General features: G+C 37.6%; 1 long non-coding RNA gene across 1 annotated transcript in view; it reads left to right on the forward strand.

Annotated features, from left to right (window-relative positions):
• The window catches only part of LOC116567283, an 11,269-nt gene extending 2,503 nt beyond the window's left edge, over window positions 1-8,766 (forward strand). The window contains exons 2-3 of the long non-coding RNA XR_004276182.1: window positions 8,324-8,328; window positions 8,754-8,766. This is a non-coding gene — a long non-coding RNA (uncharacterized LOC116567283). The remainder of the gene's footprint in view (window positions 1-8,323; window positions 8,329-8,753) is intronic.
• Window positions 8,767-18,068: the final 9,302 nt, after the last annotated feature.

Below are 18,068 nucleotides of genomic sequence, written 5' to 3' on the forward strand. Positions count from 1 at the left end.
TGTTAAGAAATGTTGAGAAAAGTAAAAAGGCACGTGTGGTTTTCTGCTTCACTTGGTTGTCAAGAGAATTGCAATAAAATAACCATTTAAAATCGAGAAATGGAGCAGCAGGCCCTACTCTGAACATCGTACTTTCAATGGTTCATGAACGTTATGAGTCACAGGGACAGCTACCCAAGGGGCTCCTGTCTTGAAGACTAAAAAATTACGGTCAAAAGAAACTAGAAAAATAAAAGGGCTGGGACCGTCTAGCCTATGATGGCTAGCCTTTAGACTCGCTTAAACAGTCTTTGTCCCGGTGTTCTAAATCAGTGCTTCTTAGACTTTAATGTGCATATAAATTGCCTGGGGATCATCAGAAACGCACAGGCTGATCTTGTTAAACTTGGGTTGTAGCCTGAGATTCTGCATTTTTAACAAGCTCTCAAGTCATGCTGCTGGTCTGAGGACTCCGCTTCGGGTGGCAGGTTTCAGTATTCCATGTTCATGTTCCTTATGCTTACAGTGACTGGACATTCTGTGCTTTTCAGGACAGCCTCAATTTTATCGATAGGTTATTATTTTCAGCAAGTCAATTAGGTAACTAAATTAATTTGATTTTTATACTTTGGGGAGGCTGTTCGTGTAAGAGATTTTTCTTTTCAGAAAATAGCAGGTCAAACTAGATTGTCTTGGCATGGGGTTGAGAAAATAGACTTATCACAAGTGGCCTGGCAAATGTTTCTTCTCTCTTTTTTTTGGAGACTTCCTATCTTATTCTAGTACTCCTTTTTGTATCTGCATAACAACTTGGCTAGAACAAAGAAACCATTATTTTCTACCAGTCAAGGCTAAATGAGTCATCCATGAAGGAAGAACGGCGGGGGATGGGCTGGAGGCCTGGACTAGGATTACAGCCCGACAAGGGGGAATTTGACGTAGGAAACTTGCCTGATGGTCATTCCTGGCTTCCTTCTCTATCAAAAATACATTGAAGAAAATCTGTTTTTTCATCTCTAGACTCCTGGCTCCAAATCATGGTCTAATGCTCTGATGAAAGTTTACTGTGCTCAGGAGAACAGGCTTGTTTTCTTGCTCTGTCACCTACTAGTCATATGTCTTTGGTCAAGCAACTTCACCTTTTTGAGCTTCTGTTTTTGTTGTTTTAATTTTATTTTCCTTCTTCTTCTTCTTTCTCTTCTTCTTCTTCTTTAATGGGGGAATGAGGTTGAGGAAACACCAACATTAAAAATTTGTCCCCCATGGATTATTAAAAACCAGGATCATCTAGGCCATATTGAGATTCCTAAAGATAATATCTTAAATGTTGCAATACCTCTATTTAGAGTTAACTCTGAGGCAAAATGCTACTTGTGGAACTCACCTGGACACTTGTGCCCTCAAAGTTGATCTCAATAGGGAACCTGGATGGCTTAGTTGGTTAAGCGACTGCCTTTGGCTCAGGTCATGATCCCAGCGTCCCAGAATCAAGTCCTGCTTTAGGTTCCCAGCTCCACCGGGAGTCTGCTTCTCCCTCTGACCTTCTCCCCTCTCATGCTCTCTCTCACTCTCAAATGGATAAATAAAATCTTTAAAAAAAAAAAAAAGTTGATCTCAATAAAGGGAACCAACGTTTCTTAGTATGAGGACCGAAGTTTCCTTTTCAAACTATAGATTGCTGAGGTAGGAATGTGAAACTCAAGTAATATTTACTACTTCATTAAAAGAGGGGAACAGAAATTGCAAGGCATGTATGTCAGTCTGAATTCTTTAAGACCTGAGTAATTATTCAATAAATGAATGAATGAATGAATGAATGAACAAATGAATGAAATCATGGACAATTTCTGGAAAGCTGGTAAAAAAAGATAAAGAAAATCCTTGGTATTTAAAGTGAAAAAGAAACACTGTCATCTTTCTTCAGTATTTGAATTCCTTTCCATTTTTTTTTTTTTAAGTGACAATGTATTAAAGTTTTAGAAAAATTCAAATTCTGGAAAGAAGCACAACACATTACTACACAAAAGGTGAAAATTAAACATTGACAGAGCACCTTTAGAAAGCATTTTTGTGAAAGTTTATTTAAAAGATATGTCGAAGAGAAAAAAAATATCGATATGAAACACCCCAAGAAACCATAAAAATACTTGAGTCCCTTAACTCCATAATCATTCCAAATAACACTACCCAGAGGGAAAACCACAATCTTGCATAAATGCAACATTTTCCTCCCCACTCCCCAGGAAATTCATGGATTCAGACTGATGATTTCAGGTCGCTATCATTTAAAAATAAGTATACCAGGACCTGTCATTATGGGTCTCCCACAGCAACATGAAACATGGATTTCTGTATGCTTGATTATAGGTCCAAGATTCATTCCAGGAAGCAATTAAAAGCTGTTTTAACTTTGAATTTTTTAAAATGCAAAAGAAAATTCAAGAAATGAAAATCACTTAATGGTACCATTGCCTTTTGCTAACTCTGATGTCTAGATGAGATTTGCCAAAATGTGTTGTTTTCAAAGTCCTAATTAAAAGGCCATCTTTAATAGCTGTGTCTATTAGACACCAAGTAGTACCTGATGAAGGAATTAAGCAGCATACATGAGCTTTAAAATCAGTGTCTTAAGGTGGACAAAAGCTATCAATCAAGTAAGCTCACCATTATTCTATAGCTGAAAAGGAGTTCTTCAACCCAAACCACGTGGATTGTGCTCAGTGGACGGTAGATAGATAATTTGTCACCCTGTCTTATATCAACTATGCTTTTTGATCCATGAACTCAGTTCCTAGGTAAGAAAGAAAATATTCTATGTTAAAAAATATGGAGTCATTTGTCTCAGGTAGAATCTCTTTTTGTAGGCTCTCCAAAGGAGACAGAAGTGGTTTCTACAAACACTAACTTTTGTGTTAGAATATTTTTGGTCATTTAGTTTTCTAAAATCATCATGGAGAGCAATCTTTTTACAAAGCCACGCACTTAATCTTAGTAATAAAACAATACTACTAGATAGAAAGAATACATAAAGAGAATTTAATTATTCTTTTACAGTCTATGAATTAATAATAGAAGCATTATTTTTCTCATTGCATTTCTAATGAGTGAAGACTGACAACACTTTCTGAACACAAAGTCCAGTAACAAAGAACTATCATGAGATTGGAAATTTTTTAATATTTCCTATACTTAGAACTACTGTTTCAAAAGGAATATCACTGTTGAAGAAATTCAAGATGGTCATGACTGCTTTTATGTAGACTTCAAGATAAAAAAAAAATCTGAGGAATACAATAAATCATCTGAATTTGTTTTTGTCTTTCCATGCCATTATAATTCTCCTTTTGCTTCAGGGAAATTTTTGCTACTCAGAATTCTATTGATAAAAACTCTTTATTAACCAAAAATTATCTACTCCACTCCACCTCCTGACATGTTCACAATATTATAGCACAATATCTAATAGCCCTAAAATGAAAATGAAAGTTTTGAAGATTCTGAACTACTTTCTAAAACATCAAGAAATTAATTAACTCATAGATATCTGCTTTACTTAAATTAACTTTTGGTTGGCTAAGATTTTTGAAAAAAAAAGAAAAAAAGAATACCCAAATTGCAATCATTCTAGTAAGATTTACCTGATATGTAGCTGATGCCTTAAAAATGTGAGGAAAATTCATAGAATTATAGAAAAGATATTTAAAATCAAGTGGACAGATATTGGTATAAATGGTAGTGGGTCTATCATGCCCCTACATAGTACTTATTAATTTACATAATTACAGACTGTTTAATTTATAAGAATTAAATGAGAATGAGAAGCCTTCAAGCTAAAACCTAGAAGTAGAAGGATCTGGAGAATGAGTCTAATCTCCTCATTTTACAGATGAGAAAACCAAAATCTAGAGGTTAAGAGATTAGGCTGGGACCAATTTCTAAGTCTGGTTTCCATTCAATGTATTTGCCGTAACAGAATACACACATACACACACACACACACACACACACACACACACACTCTAGGCTAAGGGTTGGGGGGTGGGGAAGCCATAGAAGGATGGGTAGAGATGGAGGCTACAAGCATTTAAAGGACCTCTTGCTAAGGGTCAAGCATTATTCTTAACATTTGTATGTGTTTATTGCATTTGATCTCATAGCACCCTTATGAAGAAGCCGCTTTGCTTTAGAGATAAAGAAACTGAAGCTCAGAGAGGTCATCCTGACCCCATTTCCACATGTTTGACCCAGACACGAACTGATCCTACTTCTTTGGCCATTGACTAGTTTCACAACAGTATATTGCCTCACACACCAATTCAACAAATGTATACTAAGCCTCTCCTTTATGCCAACCCCCTCTGGGGAGCTGGGTGTGCAGAGATGAAACAAAAGGCTTGACCTCCATCCTTAAGGACTCAGTGGACACAAGGTCAAGCCCCACTGTTTCCTAAACTGATAGTGTCTCCTTTACTCAGGACTAGAACTGGGAATCCCTATTTTGAATCATTTTTGGAAGCTCTGATAATGATCCCACCTTCATTCAATAAAGTCACTTGAAAACTTAATAATAGCCTTTCATATTCTACTTCTTCTCTGAAAGGTTATTAATGCAAATGGTTTCAATAACAATTGGCAAACATATTTTACACAGTAGTTTTCCACAGTATGGAAACACCAAATTCTAGAATTGCTTCAAGATTAAATATGTTCATAAAATTTTACATTTTCATGGGGTCTGTTAATTCAAATATGCTAGAATTTAAGTACAGTGATTTTTTTTTTAAGTTGGGCTTATATTTAGACTCTATTCAACAGAGATCAATTAGGAAAAACATGATTGTAGAGCACAGACCATAGGAATCACGTTAAATCGAAGTGACAATATAATCCGTGGAACGCCAATTCCAAAAATGTGAAGCGTTATATTGAATGCAGTGGGTATTCTGCAAATAAGAGAGCACTCAAAAGAATGAACGGACTTGGTACATGACTTTATCCCAGGTATTTTATAATATTCACTGTCAAGCTCACATGCATAATTTGGTTTTGTGTTTGAAAACAGAGCTAATCACTCTATCACCAATCAGGCAAGGCTATGTGGAGCTCAGATAAGAATGATGCATGTTGGAGGGGCCTGTCTACACCGCCTAGATGAGATTGGCCCTTGATTTGCAGCCACAGCTGCTAATGGCTAAGCATACAGCTATTTTCAACCACTCCACTTAGATTCACATTCTTCTCTGCTCTGGTGCTTTAAAAAGCACCAGGATGCTTGCCTGCCTCCACTGTGTCCTGGCAGGCCATCATTCTACAGACTGATTTTAATTTGAGCTTAGGCATGTCATCACAAGTTTGTGGGAGAGTCCTCTGAAGTCTTCGGAAACATGAGAACTGGGTTCTTGAAGCACACATGTCGGATGTCATACAAAAGATTATTGATCACTTCGAACGGTTAGCACTGTGTCTCAGAGTGATGATAAATCCCAAGGTGTGCACCTCCACATAACAAAGATTCTCCACTGTGTTGCAGAGATGAAAAGTGCCTCTCATCAACACTCCATTCCATGGCATGCTGACAAGAAAGCACAGTGATACCTCAATTCATAAATCATCTGGCAAAAGCGTGCTTTGGGGAAAGCTGCCCTGGGTCGGGGAAAATTCCTGAGTCTACAGTGTTTTCATGCTAGCTGAGCCAGCTCAAACATTTCTTGTATAAAAACTTTCTTGATCCACAAAGAAGAGTCGATCTTGTCCTTCTCATAGCTTTACTAACCTTTAGACACTTCCCATTCTTGTGCAAATTATGTTTTCCTTCTCTGCTAGACTCTTAGCTCTCTGAAGGCAAGATCTGTTTCTTTGAATAAATCCCTAACACATGAGATAGTGCCTGGAATACAATTTTTGCTGACTGAACATGGATAGTTGAATGAATGAATGGAGAGGTGGGTGGATGAGGAGGAGGAAACAGGACTCAAACTCCAGTTGAGTCTTGCTTGGCTGGGTCTGAGCCTGCTAAATTAGAGCCAACTTACTCACTGCTCCTATAAGTTGAGTCAACTTGGAAAGTGAAAAGGAGAGAAAAAAGGCTGAGCAATAGTCATATGACCTCTATACCACTTGATGGGAGGATCTACCCAGAGGAGTAGAAGCATCTTCCATTTTAGCCAAGTTTCTTGAGGATTGACTCCTCTCCTGGTATAAGGAGAGGGAGGAGGTTATTGCTCTTTCAAGAACCGGTGAGGTAGAGAAGGAGGAATGGTCTAAAAAAGAAGAGGAGCTTTGAAATTTGACACACTTGAGGATCAACTGCAATTTCGCTGATTACTTAGATGATTTTGGACAAGTTGTTTGGTCTCACTGAAATCCTGGCTCTTCATCTATAAATCAAAAATTGTGACACTAACCTTGCAAGGTGGTTCTAAGAGTGTAAAAGACCACATGTGGAATACCTAGTACAGAGAGGCACTCAAATATTTTTACTTATAATAATTATGTATATGTTATATGTTATTTTTAGTTGTATGATGAAGTCTTTGATGTTAGTATTGTTGCAGAGAATTCTGTTGGTTAAATGAAATTTATCTGTAGAAAAATGAATTTTTGTTTAAATGAGATAATTATTTGGCACCTACCATCAGGCACAACATTGTGTGAAGAAAGACTATATATTCTTTGGAAGTTGTCAGATAAAGTGAGATGATGGCCACACCTGGAGGACAGAGCCACATCATTCCCAAATAAGGCCATACTTGATAGATGAAGGATTAGGCATTTAATGGATACACACATACGTACATATAGACATACACATATAAAATTGATCTTATGGCTACGATGGGTTTAAAGAATAATATTCAGGTAGTCTGCTGATATTAATCTTCTGTAATTACAGAAGGTCAAATGTGGGCTCAGAATGTCTGACTTGATTACCTACGCATGAATCTTAGTGATAGGTCCTTAAGATATTAATGTTTTCTTTCTTCAGACAAGTAAAATTTGCCTCAAGAATGAACAAGTGACCTAAGAGAAATGTGCCTGATGAGTCACTCTGAATGTTGCTGAACAAGTCACAGGCTGTTACAGCTGCCAGGACCCCATGTTCCAAACTCAACTATTTGACTTTGACACATTCCCTCTTTCCTGTCTTGCCTTCGGGTGACCCCCAGCCTAGAAGATGACAGATGCAGCAGAGAGATTCCTGACTGCCCAAGTCAGAAGCCATTCCTCCCAAGCCCACTAACCCTTAACACCTGAAGTGGCCTGGCCTGTACAATCACCTTATCATCCCCATGTCCTAACCTGTTTTCATAATTCTTCCAGAACTCTCATCACAGATATCAGGAGATACTAGGTATTAGCAGATTTGATGATTGAAGTGATTTAAAATAAGATCTGGATGACAGGATATATTTATATGATGTAAGCTATCTATTTAATTTACATAAATATTTAGTCACAGAAATAACATTTAAGCACTTGAATCTGGGAGTCTTCCTAACTCATCCCTTTTTCTGCTCCATAAGTAGACTAGGGACCAGCCTCTTGCTTCCCTATTGCAGACCCACATTAAGATGAGTTTAAAAACAAGTAGAACTGTTGAATGCCAGGCAGAAACAATATTGAAGAATAAAGTCTAATGAAGGTAAGATTTAGCCATTTAGGAAATTATCTTTGAAAAGGGATTATATAAAACTCAATTCTTAATTAATTGATTTGTCATTCTTAAATGAGAACCATTAAGCTAAATTATGAAATTAGTTATCTCAAATCATTTTTGACCGGTATATGAATAATATATAAACTGATAGAGAGCATGCAGCTTGAGTGGTTTAAGTGATTTCCAGCAATTCTTGGGAGAAAACAGAACAGAGAATGTAGTCTTTAAACCTAATGGACATACGGGGGCACCTGGGTGGCTCAGTGGGTTAAAGCCTCTGCCTTCGGCTCAGGTCATGATCCCAGGGTGTTGGGATCGAGCCCCACATCGGGCTCTCTGCTCTGTGGAGAGCCTGCTTCCTCCTCTCTCTCTGCCTGCCTCTCTGTCTACTTGTGATCTCTCTGTCAAATAAATAAAATCTTTAAAAAAAAAAAAAAAAAAAAAAACCTAATGGACATGGGACTGAAGTAAAGAGAAGGAAAAGAAAAAGTTTCTCTTCCAAAAGAGAAACTTCAAAAATTCACAAGCCAATGGGGAAAGGATCTTGGATAATGTTTAAAATAAAAAGGACACGATACAAATTCTGCACACAAATTCTGTAGGAACATATTATGGCCGCCTGGACAGGTCAAAGATATAAGCGGTTACCTCAACAGCCACCTCAGAGATTGAATTAAGGAGGTGGAGAAGATGTGAGCTATTCACAAAGGTGCTGGAAGTCTGACCATCTAAGAAGAGACCAGCAGGAAAGCTCTTGGTTCTATAACTTTCAAGCTAAGTTTTATATAATATAATTATATCATATTTTCCAGTTATAGAAAATGCTGCTACCTCATTCATTTGTTCCCTCACTCTGTAAAGATCTATGCATTCCTACTTTGCTCCAGGAACTGGGAATATAAAAATAAATAAGAAAAAGCCTCCAAAATCTAAATGAATATAACAAAATATTGTGGCAGATGCACAAAGACAGGTATGCAACAAATGGCATTGGGGAGCTCGGCAGGGTGACCTCTGAAGGAGGCCACAGGGATGGCATCCCAGCAGGGACAGATGAGTCGGGGCCTAGAGGATGACAGGCAGGGACAGAGGTGTGAAGGGAGTGCATGCTGCCAAGAGGAAGAGCACATTTAAGAAGTTTGGGGTGTCTGGAACCTCTTTAGGATGGGGTCTATTCAGAGATATGGCTGAAGAGGTCAGCGTGTTGAATCTGGGAAATGAGAAGCCAGTCAAGTGTGTTAAGGAAAATGTAACATAATTCGAGATGAATTTTAAGAGGTTCCCACGGACCTCTTAAAGGTGAGGAAAATTTATTGGAGGAGAGCAGGATTGGGAGTGGTTAGTCATACCTCATTTTCTTTCTGGCAAGGTTGCAAAATTGCTAGATCAGGAAAACCCAGTAGACAACGTGTTTTTAGATTTCATCATGGCACTTGATGTGGAGCTCTCTTGTCAACAAGTTCTAAAAATATGTACTGATGATAGTACAATTAAGTAGATCCCTCACAAAGTTCAACCTACCTTTCTAGTCTTTTCTTTTAGTGTTTCCCTATATTTCCCAGTGTTCCGGTCATCACATCCCTTGTAGATTCCTGTACACACCCTGTGTGTTCCAGCCTCCGAGTCTTTGTTCATGATTGTCTCTCCATCCTTTCTTCTCTTCACCGTGGAAACCCCATGTATTGTTCAGTGGGGCCTCTATCGTATATATTTTTGTACTTGCCTTATGGTCCTTGCTTTATTCCATCCTGCATTATAGGCATTTGAGTAAGTAGCTAATACTCCCCACCACATTTTAACTTACTTGGAGGTGTCAACTTTTTCATATTCCTCAGCAGAACGATAATGATGCTCCCAATAAAACCACCAACAATGTCTTTAGCACTTCTCTGCCAGACAGCAGAGAAAGTCATTTGCATATCCCTATCCCCCTTGACTTATTCACTTGGAAGTGGCAGTTCAATGTACGTACCAGAAGGAAGCACAAATAGATCAGTCGCCCAGACCCAGGTTAGCGCTTAGCTATAACACTTATTGTCTGTGTGACTTGAGCAAGTTGTTTAACTTTTCTAACTTAAATTTGTCCTGAGGATTGAAGGAGATTATGATTTAAAGGGCATTTAACATAGTGCTTAACACACAGGAAGTTCTCAGGATACAAATATTCTCTATGAAATCACTGCTAAACCCATTACACAGATACTAGGAAACATAAAAATGCATGTGTACCCCTCTCAGCAAGCTTACAATTTAGTGACAACCAAAACTTGTCAATGCTATCTAATTTTGATGAGTATGTTAAATCTAGAAAAATGTAAAAATGACAAACACTGTAAGCATTTCACATTTACATTGATGTTTCAAGAAAACACACATAAAAGTTAAATAATTTTTCCAAAGTGGCATACCTCGTTTACTCCATGTAACACATTCATACTTTACACAAGACATTCTAATTATCCATTCAACTTTTTTTTTTTTTTTTTTTTTTAAGGTGGAGAAAAGTCACCCTCGGAGTATACCATAGAAGATATGAAATAAGGATGCTGAGAATTTTTTTAAAGCTTTTTTTGTGTAACTTTCACCTATTCTTTTCAGCCATGAACTTCTTCCTCTTCAAATAAGATGTATCCGCAGAATCTGAGGTCTTGGAATGATCACCAACCACCATCTAATTCAGAGAGGAAGAACAGGATCCCAAGATTTTACCAGTGGCAGGATCTGATGCACTAGCTTATTCTCTTTGCCAGGAAACTCCTCCCCATCCTTTACCACACTGCTCTGTGCCATGGGAGACTGACATGTGTGAACTATAAGCACAAACTCTCCTGTCCCCCTCAGGCTTCCAGTTGGGTTCTGCGAAAGGGAGATGGCATCAAGGGACACCATTTGGGGGGAAAATGAGGTTGAGGTATTTATTCCCCCAACAGGAATAATGGTGATGATGGTAGGATGATGTCTGCAGCTTCCATCAGAGTCCCACACCTTCTATATCTACATTTATAGCTCACTCAGCCCTTGAGAAGGCAACCCTAGTCCCCTCAGCATTTCACTGTCTGTTGTTGGTTTCATTGTACCCTCTGTACCCTTTTGTAAATTGCTGTATCTTTAAGTTCTCTTCAACTACTTTGCTCGAATATGCTGTCTGGGACATTGCTGGTACCCTGCCTGACTCTTGGTTTCTAGGACAGTACTTTCCCCCCTTCACAATGCTGAGTTGAAGCATGGAGATAAAAGAATTGCTTTCATGGGAATGGGTTTTATTTTTTTATTTGAAAATGATATTTTCTTGGAAATATTTTGATAGTCAAGAATTGACTGCAATTTCATTCTCTTTTGTGATGACATTGCGGTTTCCTTGAAGAGCAGGTCAGAAAAAAGATTGGAATTTTTCCTAGGCGAATTGCTGATAGAATCACATCCCTTTCTTAGCTCTTTTCCTTCTTAGGATAAAAATGAAAAAGAGGCTATTCCATGTGATAGTGGAGCCCCCAAACAACAAGATAAACTCGCAAATAAAGTCCATCTTAAGAACAAACCAGAAGTCCATGAGCGCAATATTTCAACTATAACATAGCATGAAAACAGGATATGCTGAAAGAAAAAAGTCAATGGGGATGCGTTTTCTTTACATACCCTGCAATAGTTCTTCTTTTATAAAAGTAATGAAAGAATAGAGTGTGGGGAGAATAGGTAGGAAGATAACACGCATGCCTGGTGTTGAAGAAAAGCTATTTGTACCTAGGACATTGTAGAAATTGTTCAAGAACAATTCAGCCATGTAAAAATATGACCTGGTAATACTGCCAAGGTCAATCAGACCCATAGTTATTGCCTTACAAAGAACTAGCCTTAGAGGATACCATGGCTCAAAGTCTGCTAGAGTTTATACAACAACCCCCCATTATTGGCATTTGGAAGGTATTCTTGAACCCTGAGAAATTAATTGCACAGAAACTATGACATAGTTGTTCTTTTGTTGTTGTTCTGGTGGATGAGACTTTGAAGAGCTACCATAAAAACATAAAGGAACTACTTAGTGACTCTATTATAGCAATGTATTTTCATTATTTGAAGAACAGTTATTGCTACTTGAAATTTTTCCTATTTACATATTTATTTGGTTTGGCTTTATTTCCCTAATGGAATTGAAACCTTATAAGAAGAGACACACTTTTTATTCCCTGTTCATTGGACAAATTAATTAAGTATTGACTCGGTTGTAAATAACAATCCATAGTCAGTTACCCATTAAACTTCAAATCTATATACTCAAAAAAAGAACAATTATGATGTCCATACCAGAATAAGAGTAAAGAATATTGTGAAACATATGTTTATTGTAATCCTATTTATGCAAAAGAATACAACAGTAACCCCCCCACTGAAAAACGTCTTTCTATGTGTGCATTTTATATTGAAAAAAAAAGCATATATTTTTTGGTAATTTTTTAAATTACCAAGTTGTAATTAATTTTTCCTTCCAGAGAATTAGTTTTGGGAGGTTTTACATTTTTTTAGACTCCTGTATTATGTGATTTTGCTATATGGAACAGACATTGCTTTTATAATTTGTAAAAAAATAATAATAATAATAATAATAAAATTATGAGATCAAATCTTGTAATATAGTGACTTTGGAAACAACTATTGGGCCAAGTTGGAATCTGAATTTATAACGACCAATAATTTTTGTTTCTGTCTCTCACTGTTTGTGTGTTTCTGTTACCAGAGTAATGAAATATCTCCCAGATTTCAGCTCCTATCCCCAACCCACCCTTGTAATGTGTTTTGCAACCACCTTTCTACCCATGACCATCCACCCTAATAAGATTTTTGTGCCCAATACAGTTTCTAGGCTGAGCCAACTTTCAGGTTGTAGATAATCAATGGTGAAAGGAACAATCTGGAGGAACAGGATGAACATGATTTAAGATGGCTGGGGGACATAGGCCAGGGGAAAGGGAGAAGAGCTCTAAAAATATCTCTTCTGCCTCCTACCTTCTCCCAAAGGCAGAGCCCTTCAATGTCTCTTTTTACACAGATTGAGGCAATTTGTATTAGAGCTAGAAATACTGAAGTATCAAGTATCCTCAAGTCTGAACTGGCATTTTGCCTGCTAGTCCATGAGCCCTCTCATTGGTACATCCTGAAGCCTTCTTGGAGATTGCAGGTCATAAATGTGCATGATTAATTGCATGTGTTGAAACCAAAAATAATGTTGTTTCCAGAACATTCAGACTAGAGGGTGAAGCAAGATCCCAGCGGGTGACAGGAGAAATCTCTTGAGGGAGACTGACAGTGATGGCTGAAGAAAGATTGAACTCAGGGGGGCAGCCTGATGAACATTTCTAGTAGATAGAATAAGAAAGGGATAAAACCAGACAATAAAAATTTGGTACAGATTGTGAAATTAAAAATTAACTGAAAATTAACACAGGTTCTGGAGTAGTGATTTAGGTCAAAAAGAAGAGGAATATGTAAAGCAATCATCTAGAGACATTCACGACTTGGTTTCTAAATAAAATTTACCCAGTGAGAGGGGGAGGCAGCAGCAGTATGGTGTCTCCCCTAAATATAGAGATATTTACAGGTATCTACTGCCTATGGGGAAGAACAGATAGTTTGTTATTTCCCTTTTCTGGTTTATAAACTATAATTGCTTCCCTTGGGATTATAACTGTGTACACAAAAGCTTGCACTAAATTTATTGCAGAAGGTCTGCCCAGAATCTACTGAAGAGAGCCCAGTGTTGGTCTTACTTGAGGCCATGCACTCTTCAACACCTCACAGTTGGCAGATCAAATATCAGAGAATAGGGTTTAAAATTTGATTACCCCAAAATCTGTCTTCAGCAAATGAGATTATATGTCTTTTCTTTCTTTCTCCCTTTCTCCCTCTCTTCCTTCCTTCCTTCCTTCCTTCCTTCCTTCCTTCCTTCCTTCGTCATCTACCATAGATATATCTCTTTATATTGGTACAGCTAGTGATATCTCTAACCATAGATTCTGTTTCAGAAATCCAGATACAAAGGCAATCGCTTGGTCACTCTTTCTTCATGTTCAGTTAATTGCTGTAGGATCCACATGCGTGTTTCCTAACAGGAGGTCTCGTATTTTTCTCTTGAGGTTTCTCTGCCTTTCTTCTACCCACCAACTCCTTACCCAGTTCAAAGAGTGGCAGTTCCCGCTACCATTAAGTAGAGAGGGTGTTGGAAGGGATTAATCTCTGCTGCTGCTTCTCTCACTCTTGAAGACCATCCTACACACTTGGAACAGTGGTTGCTACAGCCATTCACTTCTTTGGTTCTAAGTTTGGTCAAAGGTGGTGTAGAGCCCCAGCAAGTCCAGCATCTAAAGGCAAGCTAGTTCTAAGGGAGTGGCACAGATCAATCCTGAGATGAACTAACTCCTGAGTCTGGCCTTCCCCTCAGCTCAACTGCTTTTTCTCTTTAGACCTACCTAAGGAAGAATAACTGATCTTGACTTCTTTCTTTACACCTTTTAGATTTATCCTATATCCATATATCTCAGGGGAGCAACGTTCAGTGAGTTAGCCAAGGTGATCTATCCTTTTAATGGCAATTCCCAAATAATTTTAAGGTACCATATGTAAATCAGGCTGATCTCTGTGACGACAAGGCACTTTTTCACCCTGGTTTAAATTATGAGAGTTTTGGCACACCTCTCTTAAAGAAAAGGGAAAAAAACACAAATTTTATTTCTGATTGGTCACTGCTAGGTAGAGCACCTCTGTACCTGTGTAGCTTCTGCTTTCAAAATTAAAAATAGTTTTAGCAAGGTACAAACCACTATCTTTAGATGCCGTAAAACCTCAGGGCTTCACAATTCTCTGTAAAGCAGAACTTTGTACTCATAAGGACCCTTTTGGCCATAAATGATAGAAATCTGACATCTAGCAAAGGAAAAACGTAAATTTATTAGTTTTGCTAACTGAGAATTCCAAGTAGGCCCAGGTGGTGGTGTCAAGGCTCTCTTTTTCTGTACCTCTGTTCTGCATGAGGTTTGTTGTTGTGTTGTTGTTGTTGTTGTTATTTGAAAATTGACCCAAAGTTCTCGCCATGTGTCAGGAAAAGTTGTTAAGCCCATACCCTTACAAGAAATGATCCAAAAGAAAGAGAATAGTCTTTCTCCCAATTCGCATATATTGAGTTGGCCTTGCTTGGGTCCGTGTGGAACCACCAGAGAAAACATGGAAAGAGAAGATTAATTCTCCAATGACAAAAGAAAAGCTGGATCTAAGAAATAGGCAGGGAGAGGATGTAGCATTGGGTCTCCTTGAGCCTATTTGTTCATGGCCAAGTTTCCAAGGTTCTACTGAGAGCCGTAATCCTATACGTAGCTTGATCAGGCATGCAGGTGAGCACAAAAGACTCAGTACAAATCTTTGACCTCATGCCCACAGGTTTGAACTGAGTCTAAGGAGCTCGGCCTGCAGACTCATTTGATAAAATGTGCTGTCACAGATGCAAATTGGAATGTCAGGAAGCGCTTTATTGACTTTTGTGCCGAAGCATGGGATCTGAAAAGTCATTTGTTCTGCAGTCTTTTTGAAGGACAGGGGCCAGGTGATATGATCTTCTTCTACTATGGTGTTACTGGAAAGTGGTCTGCACCTCTGTTCTAGTTCCATTTTCTGCTAATATGTAATTGTGACTGAGGGCAATTTATTTCACCTTCTGCGAACTTGGTTTTCTAACGTGTTAAGTGAGGTAGTTATGTGGGTTGATTTCCAACATTTTTGATCTTTCAGCTCTGGATTTAGAAGGTTTTAACTTTTTTCCTTAGTATTCATCTTAGATGTGGGCTGAGAAAGAAGACGGTGGTAAAAGACGGGCAAAATCATTGTTCTGGACAACTTGGGTAGGTTATCTAAAAGATAATCGTAAACCAGGTGGCTATATTTTATTTGTTTTAATTTCTCTAAAAAAGATAACAATTCCAAATGTCATTCTTTGCTTTTGAATTAAAAAAAAAAATCACTCATTTAAGCAGGACTTTATACAAGTCCAATGAAACAATTTCAAAAGTAAATTAGAAAAAAAGACTTAACAGTTAGAACAAGCAAATTCAATGAGTGGAAGTTTTTTGACCTAGGCTTGAACAAAATAGCTGTAAAATATTTGCCATGCAAAATTGTGGAAAACCTGAATGCAGCTTTGCTATTAGATGATATTAAGGAATTATAATTTTCTTAAACACGATAATATCACTATTATTACAAATTGTGTGAGAAGGTGGGAAATATTCCTTGTTTTTCAGTGATGTATCCTTAAATATTGAGGGTTCTCTGTCATGATATTACAAATACTTGAGCAAAAAAATACTTTCATATATTATATATAATATGTAAGTTATATACAAAGATCAAATGTGACACGTGAATGTTATATATATGTGTGTATATTTTATATATAAGTATAATATAATGTGTCAAAATATTAGCCATGACAGATCTTGATGAAGGTTCTATGGCTTTGTTATTAGTATATTTTATTATTAGTATAGTATTTAATACATATATGTATATGTATAATATAATGTAAATGTATAATATATTTTATTAGTAGTATATTATTAGTATATTTCATATAATCTTTCAACTTTTCTGTAAGCTTGAAAACTTAAAAAGAAGAAAACTAATTGGAGAAAATTGATTATCCTTTAAATGTATCCTTAAAAGTTGCAAGCTGTGCTCACCTTCCATCTTTATTTCAAATACAGTGGAAGTTTTTATTTTTCCCAGTCGAAACAGCACTTAAATACTTTTAAGTCAACTAAAATATGGCACCTGGATTTTCAACTTTAGCAACTATAGCAATGTAGATTTTCAACACTAGCAAAGTGGAAGCCTATTTTCTATGAAATTAGGCCTTAAATAGAAGCCTTAATATTGAATCTCTCCCCACACATGCATTAAGCCCCTGCATCCTTGTAATTTTTACCAATTATATTGATGAGGCTGACTGATAGAGTGGATATGCATCCAGACTTTGAAACCAGTTGTCTGGGTTGGGATGCTCCTGGCCTGCCACTGATCACCTGAAGGACCTTGAGCAAGGTATGGAACACCCAGTACATCAGTTTCCCCTGCTATAAAAATGGGGCAAATGTTATCACCACTATGATGGGATCCTTTTGAGAATTGGGGGTATAATGCACTTAACACAGGAAAAAAAAAATTCTTTTGCCTCTCAGGTGATAAAATTTGTTCAAGATATGCATCCTGGCCTATTGTGAACAGCACTGAGATGGGAGATCTTAAAAATAGAAAGGGCAGAATAGCACTGTGGCATCTCTTCCATTTTAGTAATTTCTTATACCAAGTGGTTTAGTGAAGGTTTTCCCCAAATGCTAGAAAACTAGTATCTGAGAAAATAAATTTCTCAAGGCTCTCTAAAAATAACTACATTTTCCCAACAACTTCAGGCTGGAAATATACTTGATAGATGCTTCATGGTACTTGGCAGACATATTAAAATGATGGTGTGGTTGCAAAATATCTTGCAATCATTTATAACCAAGTAAGACTTCTTAGTTAGCTTATGTACTTATTATAAGTGCTTAGCAATTAAGGACTTGATCTCTTTGTAATGTGGGAGTTTCCCATTATCTATGACCTTGCTAAATTAAATATTGCCCAAGACTATAACAAAGAAATTATTTTAATGCAGATACACAAATATCCCTTTTCTTCCCAGGCCATATTATGAAAATTCAATACTATTGAAATTTATTTAATGAAACTTTATAGAAACTGCCAAAGACATACATTTCATGTTTGTGGTAAATCTTTATGACACTTGCGTTTTACCCAAAGTAAATCTTTTCTTCTCAGGAAGGTAAGCAGCAGATGACCTCTTTATGGAGACTTCCAAGAGGGAGGCCCTCGTGTCCACCACCGTGCCAAGTACAACCCTTGGCCTGTCAAAGAGTCATTTAAAATAGTCTGTATGATTAAAAGTGTTGTCTTGCTAGAATCCATGTAAGGAAATTCTTAGCTCAACTGTGAGAGGCCAACATCTAGCCCCGTGAATGAACCTTAAATTGGGGAGATCTTTTCCTCTCAGGGAGCTGTTGGGATCCCTTTGGAAACAAGGTCATTTCAGTTCAGGCCTTGTGGCTCCCTTTGCCAAAAAGTCCTCCTGCAGGAAGACAGGAAATCGAAACCGTTCAGGAAGGCCCAGTGGGAGAAGAAATGGAGCCTACGCTCTCTTTGGGCCCAGGGACTCTGTATCAGGTTGGAGGTGACAACCTTTTGACATGGCGTCACTCACCTTCGCTAAGGGCAAAACAGAGGTCTTGATTCCATCTTCAAAATCGTCAACACAAACATCAACACACATATACCAGAGCTTCTGGTCATGTGATTCCTAAGTCTTCGCCATTTCCAAGTAGCACTATCACTTTCT

Source organism: Mustela erminea, chromosome 1, assembly GCF_009829155.1.
Source record: "Mustela erminea isolate mMusErm1 chromosome 1, mMusErm1.Pri, whole genome shotgun sequence".
NCBI classification, from domain to species: Eukaryota; Metazoa; Chordata; class Mammalia; order Carnivora; family Mustelidae; genus Mustela; species Mustela erminea.